This window comes from Lissotriton helveticus, chromosome 2_1 (genome assembly GCF_964261635.1).
Source record: "Lissotriton helveticus chromosome 2_1, aLisHel1.1, whole genome shotgun sequence".
NCBI lineage: Eukaryota > Metazoa > Chordata > Amphibia > Caudata > Salamandridae > Lissotriton > Lissotriton helveticus.
Genome location: NC_136059.1, coordinates 2,053,431,335 through 2,053,447,431, shown reverse-complemented (window position 1 = coordinate 2,053,447,431; position 16,097 = coordinate 2,053,431,335).

Here is a 16,097-nt window from a genome sequence, read left to right as displayed (position 1 = left end):
TATAATAAAAAATGTTATTAACCACTATTACCCAACAGTAAATCAATAACAGTAATCAAAAACTTAAAACACTACTTGACATTTTTACATAGAAGATTTTTTAGTGCTTGGCAAATTTAGAATACAGAAATAGCAGAAAAGAAATGGAATTTATATTCATGTTACCTGTGCTATTTTATATGTGAATCTGATCTAATTTTATGAGCATATTTTAATATTTTATTGAAGACACTACACATAACCTGTTTTTGAAGGTGTCTTTATTTTTAAATTAAACGGTTTACATTTTTACTTTTTATTTATTATAAATTTTTAAAATAAATGTTTATAGTTCCATAGGCTCAAGCACGTCAGCTTCCCATCCTATGTCATATAATTCGGACAAATCTGCATCCTCATCACGTTCTTCTTCATCCTCAGGATTTAAATCATCCAAGGGATCAACATCCACTGATGTTTCAATTACGAGTTCAATGATGAGGTCAAAATCAACTGATTGCTGATTGTCGCTCATGTTGATGTTGTCTTTATCTTTAAAGAAAGATAACAACAATGAGATGTTGCAGAGTAAGAGACAAATCTCAGAGATTATAATAGTAAAATTGTTTAACAAGAGTAACATTTTGCAGCTATTATATAGCCATGTCCAACGATGCTGAGCAGGTGAAGCCTATGTCTAATTTTTCAGTGAACAGGACTCATCTCTTCTTAACCTTGGATAAGCCTCACCGACTCTGTGTCCCCTGCACATACTTAAATGTAAAGGGGCAGATTTATGTTAAATGGCACATCCCCAGGCATGCACCAGTTAACGTGCACCGCTGCTCTGCCACTCATGGTGTGCCGCATTTACAATCAGATAGGAGAAAGCTACGTCAAAACCCTGCGCCTGCTTGAAGCAGGCATAGGTCTTGACGCAACATTGTGGAGATGGGGCACCCCTGAGCCTTGCTGGAGCTGAATCACACTTGCGATACAACTCCAGCAATGCCCCACCTTTACGGCACAGATGCGTAACGCATCTGTGCCATTTTTGCCCCATGCTGCGCCGCATTGTAAATGCAGCACACCATGGGTGGCGGAACAGCAGCGCAGGATGACTGGCACATCCCTGGTGATGCGCCAGTCATCATAAATCTATCCCTAAGCTTCTTATCTTGTTAGAGATGAACCGCCATATGTATCATCAAACTATTTTGCATTTCCTAAATAGCGAATTTTAAGGGATAAATAGCAATTCTTTACCATTCCTAATTTGCGATGAGCAAATTGCTAATTGCAAATTACCCATTCATTTCCATGGGCCAGGAGGCCCATAGGAATGAAGGTGCAATTTGCGATTAGCAATTAGCTCATCGCAAATTAGGAATTTTTCCAAAGGTGCAGGGGTGTCTCAAGAACACCCTGCTGCACCCCTGAAAAAGAAATTTGGGGGCATATGGCGCACATACATGCCCTAAGGGCATGTATGGGCGTCATATGGCACCTTTTGTTTTTTGGAAAAAAAGCTTTTTGAAAAGAATTCGCAAATTACCACCAACTAGAAGTTGGTGGTAATTTGCAAATCCTTAATGGCATTTTTTGCATATTTTTTGTTTGATACATTGCATTTAAGGAATCGCAAAATTTGCAAATCCTTCAGTACAATCGCAAAATAAGGAATAGCAATTTTTGCTATTCCTTATTTTGCATCAAACTTGTTTGATACATACCATTTGTCTAATTAGCATTCGCAAAGGCCGAAATTCGCAGAATTTTGACCTTTGCGAATGCTAATTAGCTTGATACATATGGCCCCAAGTGAGGCCTGTCGTGCAACATGGTGCATCTTTTGCATCACTGCTGCATCGGTTTCATGTGGCACGTTTTTTTTACACCATGACACATCTGCCTAAATGCATCAATTTGTAATTTTGTCGCCTCATAGCAAATCTTTTGCACCGCCGCTGCATCAGAAAAGTGACGCACAGTGGCGCAAAAGAGGCATACACCTATCATAAATCTGTCCCTAGCATTTTAAATGATTAATTCAGGATGACGATAAGGTGTGGCCTATCCAGAGGTTTGTTTAAGGTGAGGCCTACTCAGGATTGCAGATTAAAGTTACGCTTGATGAAGAATACAGAGGAGATAATACATGTAAAGGCCTACCAATGAAGTAAGTAATGTCCACTTTATTGCGCCAGTCATCATAAATGTATCCCTAAGCTTCTTATCTTGTTACAGATGAACCGCCATATGTATCATCAAACTATTTTGCATTTCCTAAATAGCGAATTTTAAGGAATAAATAGCGATTCTTTACCATTCCTAATTTGCAATGAGCAAATTGCTAATTGCAAATTACCCATTCATTTCCATGGGCCAGGAGGCCCATAGGAATGAAGGTGCAATTTGCGATTAGCAATTAGCTCATCGCAAATTAGGAATTTTTCCAAGGGTGCAGGGGTGTCTCAAGAACACCCTGCTGCAGCCCCTGAAAAAGAAATTTGGGGGCATATGGTGCACATACATGCCCTAAGGGCATGTATGGGCGTCATATGGCACCTTTTGTTTTTTGGAAAAAAAGCTTTTTGAAAAGAATTCGCAAATTACCACCAACTAGAAGTTGGTGGTAATTTGCAAATCCTTAATGCCATTTTTTGCATATTTTTTGTTTGATACATTGCATTTAAGAAATCACAAAATTTGCAAATCCTTCAGTGCAATCGCAAAATAAAGAATAGCAAATTTTGCTATTCCTTATTTTGCATCAAACTTGTTTGATACATACCATTTGTCTAATTAGCATTCGCAAAGGCCGAAATTCACAGAACTTCGGCCTTTGCAAATGCTAATTAGCTTCATACATATGGCCCCAAGTGAGGCCTGTCTTGCAACATGGTGCATCGTTTGCATCACTGCTGCATCAGTTTCATGTGGCACGGTGTTTTTTACACCATGACACATCTGCCTAAATGCATCAATTTGTAATTTTGTCGCCTCATAGCAAATCTTTTGCACCGCCGCTGCATCACAAAAGTGACGCACAGTGGCGCAAAAGAGGCATACACCTATCATAAATCTGTCCCTAGCATTTTAAATGAATAATTCAGGATGACGATAAGGTGTGCCCTATCCAGAGGTTTGTTTAAGGTGAGGCCTACTCAGGATTGCAGATGAAAGTTACGCTTGATGAAGAATACAGAGGAGATAATACATGTAAAGCTCTACCAATGAAGTAAGTGATGTCCACTTCATTGCGCCAGTCATCATAAATGTATCCCTAAGCTTCTTATATTGTTACAGATGAACCGCCATATGTATCATCAAACTATTTCGCATTTCCTAAATAGCGAATTTTAAGGAATAAATAGCGATTCTTTACCATTCCTAATTTGCGATGAGCAAATTGCTAATTGCAAATTACCCATTCATTTCCATGGGCCAGGAGGCCCATAGGAATGAAGGTGCAATTTGCGATTAGCAATTAGCTCATCGCAAATTAGGAATTTTTCCAAAGGTGCAGGGGTGTCTCAAGAACACCCTGCTGCACCCCTGAAAAAGAAATTTGGGGGCATATGGCGCACATAAATTTTAACAACATTCCTTTACCTCAAAAACGATTTTCAAGTCATAATTTGAAAACACTGCCCACGGGGAAATGACTTAAAATGTCCTTAAGACACATGAAAGTGTTTTTTTAAAGCCTTTGCAAGTTTTTGGGTCACTTTTAACATGGCTATGTAACTCAAACAGTCAAAATCTAAATTTACCATGCACAGTTGGGACCATATTTACAAGGAATGTGCCCCACGGGGAAAGGTCTTTTAATGTAATATGGGAAAAATGACATCAGAGACACTGAAATGCCTTATAAAGAAGCATACACCATTATATCCTTGTCATAAATTTACAAACCATTCCTTTTCCCCAAAAACGATTTTCAAATCATAATTTGAAAACACTGCACATGGGGAAATGACTTAAAATGTCCTTAAGACACATGAAAGCGTTTTTTGATTGCCTTTCCAGCATGGTTGGGTCACTTTTAACATGGCTATGTAACACAAACATTCAAAATCTAAATTTGCCATGCACAGGTGGGAGCATATTTACAAGGAATGTGCCCCACGGAGAAAGGTCTTTTAATGTAATATGGGAAAAATGACATCAGAGACACTGAAATGCTTTATAAAGAAGCATACACCATTATGTCCTTGTCATAAATTTAAAAACCATTCCTTTTCCCCAAAAACGATTTTCAAATCATAATTTCAAAACACTGCACATGGAGAAATGACTTAAAATGTCCTTAAGACACATAAAAGCGTTTTTTGATTGCCTTTGCAGCATGTTTGTGTCACTTTTAACATGGCTCTGTAACGCAAACATTCAAAATCTAAATTTGCCATGCACAGATGGGAGCATATTTACAAGCAATTTGCTCCACAGAGAAAGGTCTTACATTAAAATGGGAAAAATAACATCAGAGACACTCAATTGCCTTATAATGAAGCATACACCATTATGTCCTTGTCATAAATATTATAACCATTCATTTTCCTCAAAAACGATTTTCAAGTCATAATTTGAAAAGACTCCACAGCTCCTATGCACAATAACACCCTGTCAGTACTAATACTTCACATTTTCTCCAATTACATTTTCTCAAAGAAACAAAATCTATTTGTAAAACACTTGAGACAAAGCAACATTTGAAGAACACAACTTTCTTCATAATTTTCTCCTTAAAGCACACTATTCTCTATCTAAATTAAAGAAATCTTTTCTCACCTTAGCAAATACTTTGAGTTTCAAAACAGTCTCAGAAACACACCAATTTGTCTTCAGCAGAGCAAAAGGTATGCACTCCAGAGTCTGCAGCTATCAAAAGCACAGAAATGCTGTAATTCTTCACACATATCTCTCATGTCACCCAATCAAAACTCTTCCCTCACTTTTTTTCAAATGAAAACCCTTCCCCCCTCTGCCATTTCATGCCTTTTCTGCATGGCAACCACGTCTTGGAAGACCTCTGGTGTTTGCAAGTTCACACAACAATGTTGCAATTGAACTCTGAACTCTCAGTGCACCTCATATCCAGTGCATTCTTTCATTTAATGATTTTTTCTTGACCACTCAAAATACATCTTTCAAACAACTCATCCATGCACCCTAACTTTCTGTTTTCAGCAATCAAAATCCACCAATCACTGTTACTGCTTCATTAACACAGAAACTCCACAGTTTTTTTCATTTTAAACTCTTATTTTTTCAACTGCCATTTCATTGCCACACTTCATCTGACTGCAGGAGAACCTTCTCTCACCATGTTTTCTGTCTGGATTGTTGGACATAGTTACATCTATTGGGCTCAGAGGTATGCTGAGAACAGGAATTTACCTAACCTCAATTTACAAGATGTGGAAATTAAGTGGTTTGGCCACAGAGGATTAAAATGTCACCAATTGATACCATTGGTGAAAACCTTTATGCATTTGCCAAAACCTGACCTGTTAATTGTGCACTGTGGAGGTAATGATTTGGGCACTTTGACTGGGGTAGGTCTGGAAATGCTTTTAAAGGACACCTTTGAGCAATTGATGGCACTTTTTCCACGGACTGCCTTGGTATATTCAAATATATGCCAAAGACAGAAATGGAGGTGGTCAAACCAATTTTGTCCACAAATTGAGAAGTCGAGGAAGCATGTAAACAAATCTGTTTCAGCTTACATGAGAGACCATGGAATGGGCTCCCTGTACAACAATAACTTGCGTTACTACATGCAAGATATCTACAGAGGAGATGGAGTTCACTTCTCAGATGAGGGCAACAGAATTTTCATTCTGAATTTAAGACTGTGCATTGGTACCTACTTATAAGTACCTAAATGTACTATAAACCCAAAAGCTCTTCTCAGAGCTACCCTACATCTGATCACTCACAATTATTATTTTACTCTAACATTTTTCACTAATTTTCAACAAAGTACGCTCCCTGGGGCGCTACCCGGTACGCGAACCGGGAGCTAACCTCGCTAAATTTAAAAAAAAATGTTTTTTTTTCTCACATATGGGCCTCCTCAGCCACCCTCAGAAAACCTAGGGGGTCAAGATAAGTCTACCGTGCCCCCTTCTACCCATTCTGAACATTATTTGCCCTCCATCTTGTATCTTAATTCGACCGAAACACAAAATGGTGGACTCCCATAACGCTTAAGGTTCGCGAACCGGGGTGCTCGCCAGTTCGCGTACCGGGTCGCTCCCTGGGAAGCGCACCATCAAAAAAGGTGGGAAAGTAGTTTACAGAAAAGCGACTGGAGACAATTTCACCAAATATAGATTACCTCATACTACATACCAATGCCTACCATTTTCACAAATTTGATTGAAATTCCATTTAACCATTTAGCCTGTAGACCTCTCTAAATACCCTGAGGTAAATTACTTCACAAAACATATCTGAAGTGTTGGAATTGACAACCAATTAAAATGTTACTTTCATTTTCTACTTTTTTTACCTGACATTTGATTGGCTATGTACCTGAATATATATAAAGGAAGAGAGAGAAACACAGCCATTTTGACTACTACTTCCTGAACTACATTGCAAGATCATTTTCACTCACAACTTAAACTTCTTTTTAGAAGGTGAGATATTATTTTATAAATTTGAAAACATTTTCAGATAGTTATATACTATCCCTCTGTAAGAGTTAGACATTGAGAAAGGCTTCTTTATTATAATTATGGATTGATTTAGGTTTCTGTGGTATAATTATGAATTTACTTAGGCTTCTTCACAGGCACTTTTTAATAGTACTACTTCACGCCTGAAACCATACAGTGCCCATAGATTACTTCTCTGTTATAAACTCACAAGTACCTGTCTGAACTTAAACCCAACAGTGCCCTATCTCTACTGATACATTTATTTTTTATGCAAATTACAGCAATAAAATGGAAGGTGAGCAGAATGTTTCCTTCGAAATTGTTCTGGAGAACAACACAGAAAAAGATATTGAGGACAATGATGACTCAGATTTCATGGATGAATCACGGGACCATGAATTAGTTCAATGTGTAGAATCTGTGGATCATTTACTTCATTATGATGACGGTCAAATGTGGGAACTTATGTTCACTCAACAAGAGGACATATCGGACAGTCAAATGCTAGACGTTCTATTAAATTTTGAAAAACAATCCGAAAAATAAAATTGTATGTAATATTAAAAAATTGTTTGAGTCTTTAATCATTTTTATATGTAATTCATAAACTAGTTAAATGTTAGAAATGTTATTAAATTTTCAAACACAATCACAATAATAAATAATTGCTTAAAAAAAAAAAAAAAAAAAAAATAATCAACAAAACCAACAATCAATTAACATACAGTATTTGAAAAGTCTATCATTCTTTTTTCCTTATAGTACGCTGCCCAGAACGCTTCCCGGTTCGCGAACCGGGCGCTACCCACGCAAAAAAAACAAAAATCCTTTTTTTTCTTTTTGCCCCGCGGGGCCCTTTTAAAGCCTCCACATTAAACCTAGGGGGTCAGGGAGGATCTACTATGCCCCCTTATGGTCATTTCCCCCTTTGTTTTGGCCTCCTCTTGTCTCTCAATCCTACCGAGAGACAAGATGGCGGCCGCTCCGGACTGTTTAGAATGTTGACAGACACCGGAGAGCCAATCAGCTTCGCTACGCGAAGTTCCGTTACGCGTAAAGTCCGCGAACCGGAGCGCTGCCCGGTCCGCTGTTACAGATATATATCTTTTTTTGAACGTTAATTTCTCAAAATCCACTGAAGCACATATATTGAGACCTAGAAAAGGCACATCGGGCTACCAGTCCCTACAATTTTGCCAAGTTTTGTGGAAATCCATTCAGCCGTTCGGGCTAAAAGTGAGGCCAACCGCCCTATGGAAAACTCAATGTTAAAAACACGTTTTGGGACCCCCCTTTTTTCTCGGCCTCCCCTTGACGAACCCCCCCCAAATTTCCAGGGGCTGCTCAGAAACAAAATGTTCCATTTTCCAGAAAATTTCAGCCAATTCCGTCCACAAACGCCAAAGTTATTAGACATAGAATTTTCAAAAATCCCATAGGGAAAAAATCCTAACTATATATACCTACTGGCGACCGCCAGTAGGTAATATGTATATATATATATATATATATATATATATATTCTCGCTCCTGTTTGCACCAATGACGACGGGGCTCTGGCGGTGGGTGCCGCAAACACGGTTGGTGCTCCGTGTAATATGCCTGCTCCAAATCTCCTCTCCCAACCGAGAAAGAAGTATCAGCACTCGCGGGGTATATTACAGTGTTCCTTTATTGTTACTTCTTTCTCGGTTGGGAGAGGAGATTTGGAGCAGGTATATATATATATATATATATATATATATATATATATATATATATATATATATATATATTCACTGAAAAAACCATAGGTTATAGACCATATATAGTTAGGAATTAGCATTTACAAAACCTTATTTTACTCACACAAAACCATTGAAATTCCATATATAGTTAGTTGCACTAACTATATATCGCGCACCCGCAATCCACTGCTGATGATGTCACATATTACATCATTCATGACATGGTCAGTGACATCACTGATGACATCACTGATGACAACATCCAGTGATTATGTGTTTCTGTAAAGTTTAAATATGTTTTACATATTGAAGAATGAGTGGATGTATAAGTGTCTGAATGAAGGTTTTAGTAGGTGCGTGATTGACTGTATGAGTGAGTGATTAAATGCGTCTTACTGAATGCACGGGTTAGTGACTAAACTGTCTGAAAGTGTGCATCAGTATGTCTGTTGTTGTGCAAGCTGCTGCATGTGTTGATCAGTAGCTATATAAGTAGCTATATGGGTTATTGATTGGTTGCACAAGTATTTGTATGGGAGACTGAGTGTGTGTATGGCTGGCTGGGAGGTGTGTGACTCTGTGCAGATCAATGTGTACTTGTATCAGTGATTCTATAAGAGAGTAAGTATGTGTTAGTATATGTTTAAAAAATGTAAGGTGTTCTGTGTTTAACTGTATAGATGAGAAAATGGAAGTGTGATTGATTCTTTTCAGGACTGACTAGGTGTGTGAGTAACTCCATGGATGAGTGGCAGAGTGTGAGTGTCTGTATAGGTGTATGAGTGCATATGATAGTGTTGTAAAGATGAGTGATTGTATGTATGAATGATTGTATGAGTGAATGTGTGTGTAGACATAGGAATCAGTGAGTGCGTATGTAGTAACTAGTATTGGTGTGTCAATGGTTTCAAAAATTATACTCTCTATTTAACACTGGGTGTAATAGAGGTTATATTAGAGTGTGAGGAGATGCATTGTATTATCACATGAATGATATCATCAGTGATGTGATCATTGATGTCAAGTGAGATGTCATCAGTGATGTCATTTGAGATGTCATCAGTGATGTCATCAGTGATGTCACTGACCATGTCATGAATGATGTAATATGTGACATCATCAGCAGTGGATTGCGGGTGCACGATATATAGTTAGTGCAACTAACTATATATGGAATTTCAATGGTTTTGTGTGAGTAAAATAAGGTTTTGTAAATGCTAATTCCTAACTATATATGGTCTATAACCTATGGTTTTTTCAGTGAATTTTCAAGGTTTTGTAAATGCTAATTCCTAACTATATATGGTCTATAACCTATGGTTTTTTCAGTGAATTTCATTGGTTTTTTAACAGCTAATATCTGTAGCTGTAAAATGTATTCTTCTTTAAATCCAAAAATATATTTTATATGTTTATTAATAACTTTTTTTTAAAATATTTTTTTTTCTTCGTTCCCGCTTCGCGAATCGGGAAGCTTCCCGTTAGCTGACCTTGATGCCGCGAAATAGACCGCGAGCCGGTAAACGTTTCTTTACCGCAACTGCCGCGTTAGAAAACAACATCGTGACGCCTCCCGTCCGCATGACGTTTCGCGTTGTCGCGTGATACGTCATATGACGTGCTACGTTAGCGAACTCGTACGCTTACCGAGTCGCAAAGCACAGGTTTCTGGAAGCAAACCGGGAGGCCCTGCAAAGCGCGTAACGTAAACACAGCAGGTCATGTGACTTGGTAATAACACTTTTCATTGGTTCATTTCACTTTCGGTTTCCTAATGATGTAAGACTAGGTCATATGATCTAAAATGAACACTTTTCATTGGTTGAGAACTATTTTTTTTCCCAAATGGTGAAAATCCCTCCTTCTTTCCTCACTCTGACTTTCATCATTGTGAGAGAAAGACCCTTTGTTACCAGTGAGCAATGGCTTCTTTACTAGCTTCAGCTGGTGCTTCCCCACCACCTCCACCACATCCAAGGAAGAGTGGACCACCTGCTAAAGTTATAATTCAGCAAGAAGAGGAAGAAGAGGAACAGGACGACCTAGATAATCTCCCTATTATGGCCAGAAGATCTGTTGTACCGGAAGTAACGGGACCAGAGGGCAGGGAGATGGTGCCAAATATACAAACGAGATTTCGTGAAGTAAAACAAGTCTGCGTACATTGCAGTGGATTCATTTGCTACGGAGAAAGTAGCATCACTCTGATCAACAGAGCTATTGACAATCATGCTCATGTTTGTCCGAAACTCCCCAAACAATAAATTCTTTTTTTTTGTTTTCTTGCTCCTGTTGAGCCCTTTACAATGAATCGTTTTCGTTGCCCCCTCCGAAAAAAAAACAAAAAAAATATAAAACTGTTCAGAAAAATTCAAAAAAAGTAAAAAAATGTTCAGAAAAATAATAAAAAAATATAAAACAACAAAAACAATTTAAAAAAAAGTTCTTTTCAGAACTACCTCCCCGTTATTAAAAAATTGGTACAATATTTGCAACTGTGCCAACCTCTATTTCTCTTAGTTCGCTTCCCAGTTCGCTTCCCGGTACGCGAACCCAAAAATTTTTTTTTAAAAAAAGAACAGTAAGTATAAGGGAAGGAAACAGACAGTTATGTTAAAAGAAAGACAGCTATAGGGGAGTAAACTAGAGATACTATTACCCGTAATCCACTGCTGATGATGTCATATATTACATCATTCATGACATGCTCAGTGACATCATCAGCAGAGGATTGCGGGTAACAGTATCCCTAGTTTATTCCCTATAGCTGTGTTTCTTTTAACATAACTGTCTGTTTCCTTCCCTTATACTTACTGTTCTTTTTAAAAAAATTTTTTTAGATCAGTCAGAAACAGTGAAAGTAATGAAATATAAAAGACTACGTAGAATATGAGCACTGTATGCAACAACTTTGACACTTACAGAAGCCTCACCTTCTCCATGCCTCCTACACAGTTCTACATGTACATCATAAATGCAAACAGAACAGAATTAATTATACATGTTAAATGGTTTATTTTTGCTGTTCTCAGAATGTATCAAATTTCACTAAAACAGTGACTTGAAGGTATTCATCATATAACAGCGGGGAAAAAAAAACCACAATCAAAATGATTGTGTTTAAAAAACCCATACAACATTACAAATCAGAATTCAGAACTCCTTAAAGTTAACTTACTTTCCATGACGGCCAAGGATGTCCTATGAACAGCTTACACTCTGTTGTGCTGTTATTACTTTCAACCCGCCACTTTCTGAAAGAAAACCTCCATCGTTTTCAAAAACATGTTACATACAATAAATGACTTCTTGCTCTCTACCACAAGATTCCACAAGGCCAAATCTTGTCAGAGCCATGTATAACTCTTGGATTTCTTGTTAGCCAATCCCGTCTTTTCGCATTTCCGCAACTTTCAGAATTAAAATGTTGAAGATCATTTACACAATCCTGGACTAGTAATATCTTCCCCTTCTTGCTCAATCATGTTCTACATTTCCTATCACACTGATACTGCTTACTATGAAGCAGACTTACACTACCTTTATGACTAGTACAATTATTTAATTCTCTACATCACTTTTAATCACAAAGCAATGTAAAACAGTAGACAGCATTGCAGACTTACATTCCCTCTACTCCATGTTTTGATTGGCTGCTTCAATTAGCTTATAAAAAGAAATAGTTTTTCTGAACTCATTCAAAGTGCACGTATTTCTCAATAACGTCCAGTGTTATGGTAAAAAGTTATGTCTCTGTACTACACTTATCCTCAAGGCCAAATAGTGTAGGAGCCATGAGAACTTCTTGAAATTCCTCAGAGCACATCCCGAGATTCTTTCCCTAAAATTTTGGTTTTAAAAACACCAGGTAAGAGTTTTTAAGGTCATATGGCAATTTTTTTTTGAAAATTAAAACAGAATCATTGCAGAATGACCAGCCATTTCTACACTTTAAATAAGCTGTATAATGTCCTGATGTTATTGAAGGACCATCATGATATATAATTGCTACAGTTACAAAAGTCCTTTCTGATATTGACAACTGTGAAGCCACAAAATTTTTAATTAAAGTTGTCAATTTTGTTCCATCAGGCCTACATCGTTGGAACATTAAAATGACATACTGGCCATATGTTCGTATAAATAATGTGGACATCATTTCAGATTTACATTGCCTACACTCCATATTGTGATCAGCTGCTTTTACTAGCTTATTAAAAGAGACTGATTTACTGTCTGGCAAAGTTAAATATATAAATCTTTCTGAGTCTACACTAGTAGTACTTGATACCCTACAGTTCTCGCAGTCATGCTGCCATTGATAAGAAAGCCCAAACAGGTGATCTACATCTACACCTTCAGCATGCAATACATCAAGCATATACATTAAAAACTCCTGACAATCTTGCTGACTATTTTGAGAGAATTGTGTTTGGCCTGAACATCTGTCTAACAGATTTCGAATTTCAGACACACTTTCTATGTTTGTTCTATCAGTGCTACATTTCTCTAACACAGAATTTAACAAACTGCAAAATCTTTGATCAGAATTGACCACAATCTCTTCTTTTACATTTTGTAGAGAAAACAAAACATTAACCACTACATTAGCATAGCAGTTGACACCAGAACTGTTTTCAAATTGAAAACCAACAACATCTTCAACAGAATCCTTTTTGTTTCTGCTTATAATTTCAGGTTCATTGACTTTTCGTCTTTTTGCTACAACCTCCCCAGTATTGGTCACATTTCTTCGTTTCCGGCCTACCACACGTTTCTCAAACAAAGGATACTGAGGCAAATGTGGCGCATACTCTCTTCTCAACCTATTGTATTCCTTAACACAATCTAGATCCGCACAAATGTTTGTGACATCACACTCAATCAAGTACAATCCCGATAAAGTCCTAACTCGTGACAATGCCACATATGCCATACCCTCCTTGAACACAGAACTGCCAATATTCACCAATGCACAGTCTACACTTAAACCTTGCGATTTATGGATTGTCACCGCATATGCCAAGCAAACAGGAAACTGCTTACGACGAACATATAAGTCTTTTACAAGCAAAAATCTAGCAGAACAACGAGCAATTAGCTGTACTTCCTCAATGCCATCAAATTTAATTTTTAAAAATTCAATTCCATCTCTATTTCTGTATTTCACAAAATCAACAACATTACCCATTGATCCATTTACCAGACCTCTTTCAACATGTAAATTCCTTCTTAAAATTATACGGCAGTTCAAGCACACATTCAGAGTCTTTTCAAAACCCGCAGTTTTAGATATACTCTTCTCTAATGAATCCAATTTTGTTTTCAGATTCTCAGACAAAATAATTGTTGATCCCATATGCTCTACTCTGTCAATAGCTTCCAATTTCACAATCTCTTGCTTTTCTAAATGCAACATTTTGTTGTTGAATTTGGCACATTCTGCAAGAGTTGGCATCAAACATATTCCAGATTTTTTCTCAGTAACTTTCTGAAAAATATTCTCAGGCACAACATCTTCGTCTGGATATAAATTTGTCAGTAATCGTGCATGTAAAGCTTCTTTCCCATGCTCGGTCACTTTTCCAATTCTAACATCTTGTAGAATAGTCTTGTAAACTTCATCCTTTGCCTCACGCATATTTTCATGCAGTTCAGCATAATTGAAGTTTAACCATATATTGACGTTGCCAATACTCCCTAAGCACTTCCTGGTATCTTCATGCGTGAGCATTTTGAACACAGGTTGCCCTTTCACTGGTGTCAGCTGCAGAAGATCTCCGAAAACAATGATGTGTTTGCCACCAAATAACACATCATACTCTGTTTTGAGAACTTCTTGCATTCTCAAATGCACAAAGGCAAGCATGACATTGGAAACCATGCTTACTTCGTCAATGATAAGAAGTTTCATTTTCCTCAAGACTCTTGAAACTTCAAAACAAGCATCTCCAGATAGCTTGTGATATTCTAATTTGTTGTCATGCTCCACTGGCAGCATCAGTAAACGATGTAAAGTAATCCCTTTAATGTTATGTGCTGCCAGTCCAGTTGGAGCGGTGACAACACAAGACAGCGATGACTCTGTCCTTTCCTGCAAATAACATGAAATTGCTTTAATAAGGAAACTTTTTCCAGTTCCCGCTTCTCCACTCACGTACAGTCGGACAGGCTTCAACGACGTACATGAGCACTCTTTCTTGTCATGACTTAATCCATGATCAATTTGCATGGTAAGTTCGTCATATATTTTCCTCTGCTCAACGTTGAGTTGTCTTTCCAACTCTTCTAAGTTAACCGCATCCTCCTGAGCATGTGCCATGGCTCTTTCCACTTCATTCATAGCAGTGGCAGCTTCATTTTCGATAAGAGGTCCTCCTAGTGGATCCTGACTCAATGAAGCAGAACTCTGACTGTCCTGAGAACTGTCTCTGGCAATCTCGGCTGCAATCGTTGCTTCCTGCTCAATTTCCACATTCAACATTTCTACATATTTGGGAAAAGCAGGACATTCTATGGTCTCCTTGGCAGCATTGAATGAGTCTTCGTAACAAAGGAAATCTCCAAGCAGTTCCTCTTCTGCACGCCAAGGCTTAAAAAGTTGCAAAAGTGCTAAATAGAAAAACTCCTTTTTTTCACGAGATTCGCCACTCAATTTTCGATGGTTTATCAAGTGGCATTTTCCATGCTTGACCAGACATCCCTCACTTCCTATTACAGCATACACTCCTTTCTCAGTATCTTCTTTGATGTTCCTCTTGAATATGTAATTTTGCAGAACCTCATACAGACAAACATTCTCGAGGTGACTGCTTCGATTTGGATAATATGTATCCAACATGTTGCTCTTCAAAATGTCGGTACTGTTTGGCTCCTTTTCCGCCAAATACTCAATTTCCCGCACAGGTTTCAGAACTCGATTACGCGTTGCAGCAAGACCAACACTCGCCCAAACGATACTCCTGGACTTGGCATAGAGACTTGCTGAAGACAACCGGTCAGAACATTCGTAAGCTCCGATTTCTCGATGCGACAACATCTTCAGACTGAAACTGTACAACTTCTTGCTGAGGCTCTTTTCATGGGAAATGTCCTTGTAAAGGTTGGTCATATAAATAATACAATGTAAACTGGTTCTTGAAATAAGAGGTGGGTTTATTCAACCTCATCCAGCAACAGCCCACAGCAACTGACAAGTCCAGAATCCCACAAGCACAACATTCTATATTCTAAGAACACAGGGGTTCTCCGTGTTCCCAAGTCTTAATAGAGTCTAGAAGAGAACATCACACATCTCCCTTCTATACACTTTGAACAAATGAGTATGATATGCAACCATTAAGAGAACCTGAGAGAACTAGAATTGAATAACTCACATAAACATTTTTAGTAAAGGAAACAGAACCAAGAACATATTCAAACATAATCTCTCAAGTATACAGGAGCTCTGCGAGTTCTTTGACTCCTTCTAAAGGAAGAGGAAGAAGGAGTAAACCTGTCAAAGGAAGAATTAGACAAAAAATGCAAATTATCATGAGAATCACCAACATGAACAGAGCCCCTTTGGGATGCCAAATATGGATCAACAACAACAACACGACTATTATTCCATATTCTCCCATCATCAGTTTTAACAGCATTTTTAAAGATCTTAATTACAGCTCTAATATCAGTATATTTGGACCAAGGTCTACATCCTACAGGAGTCTTAATT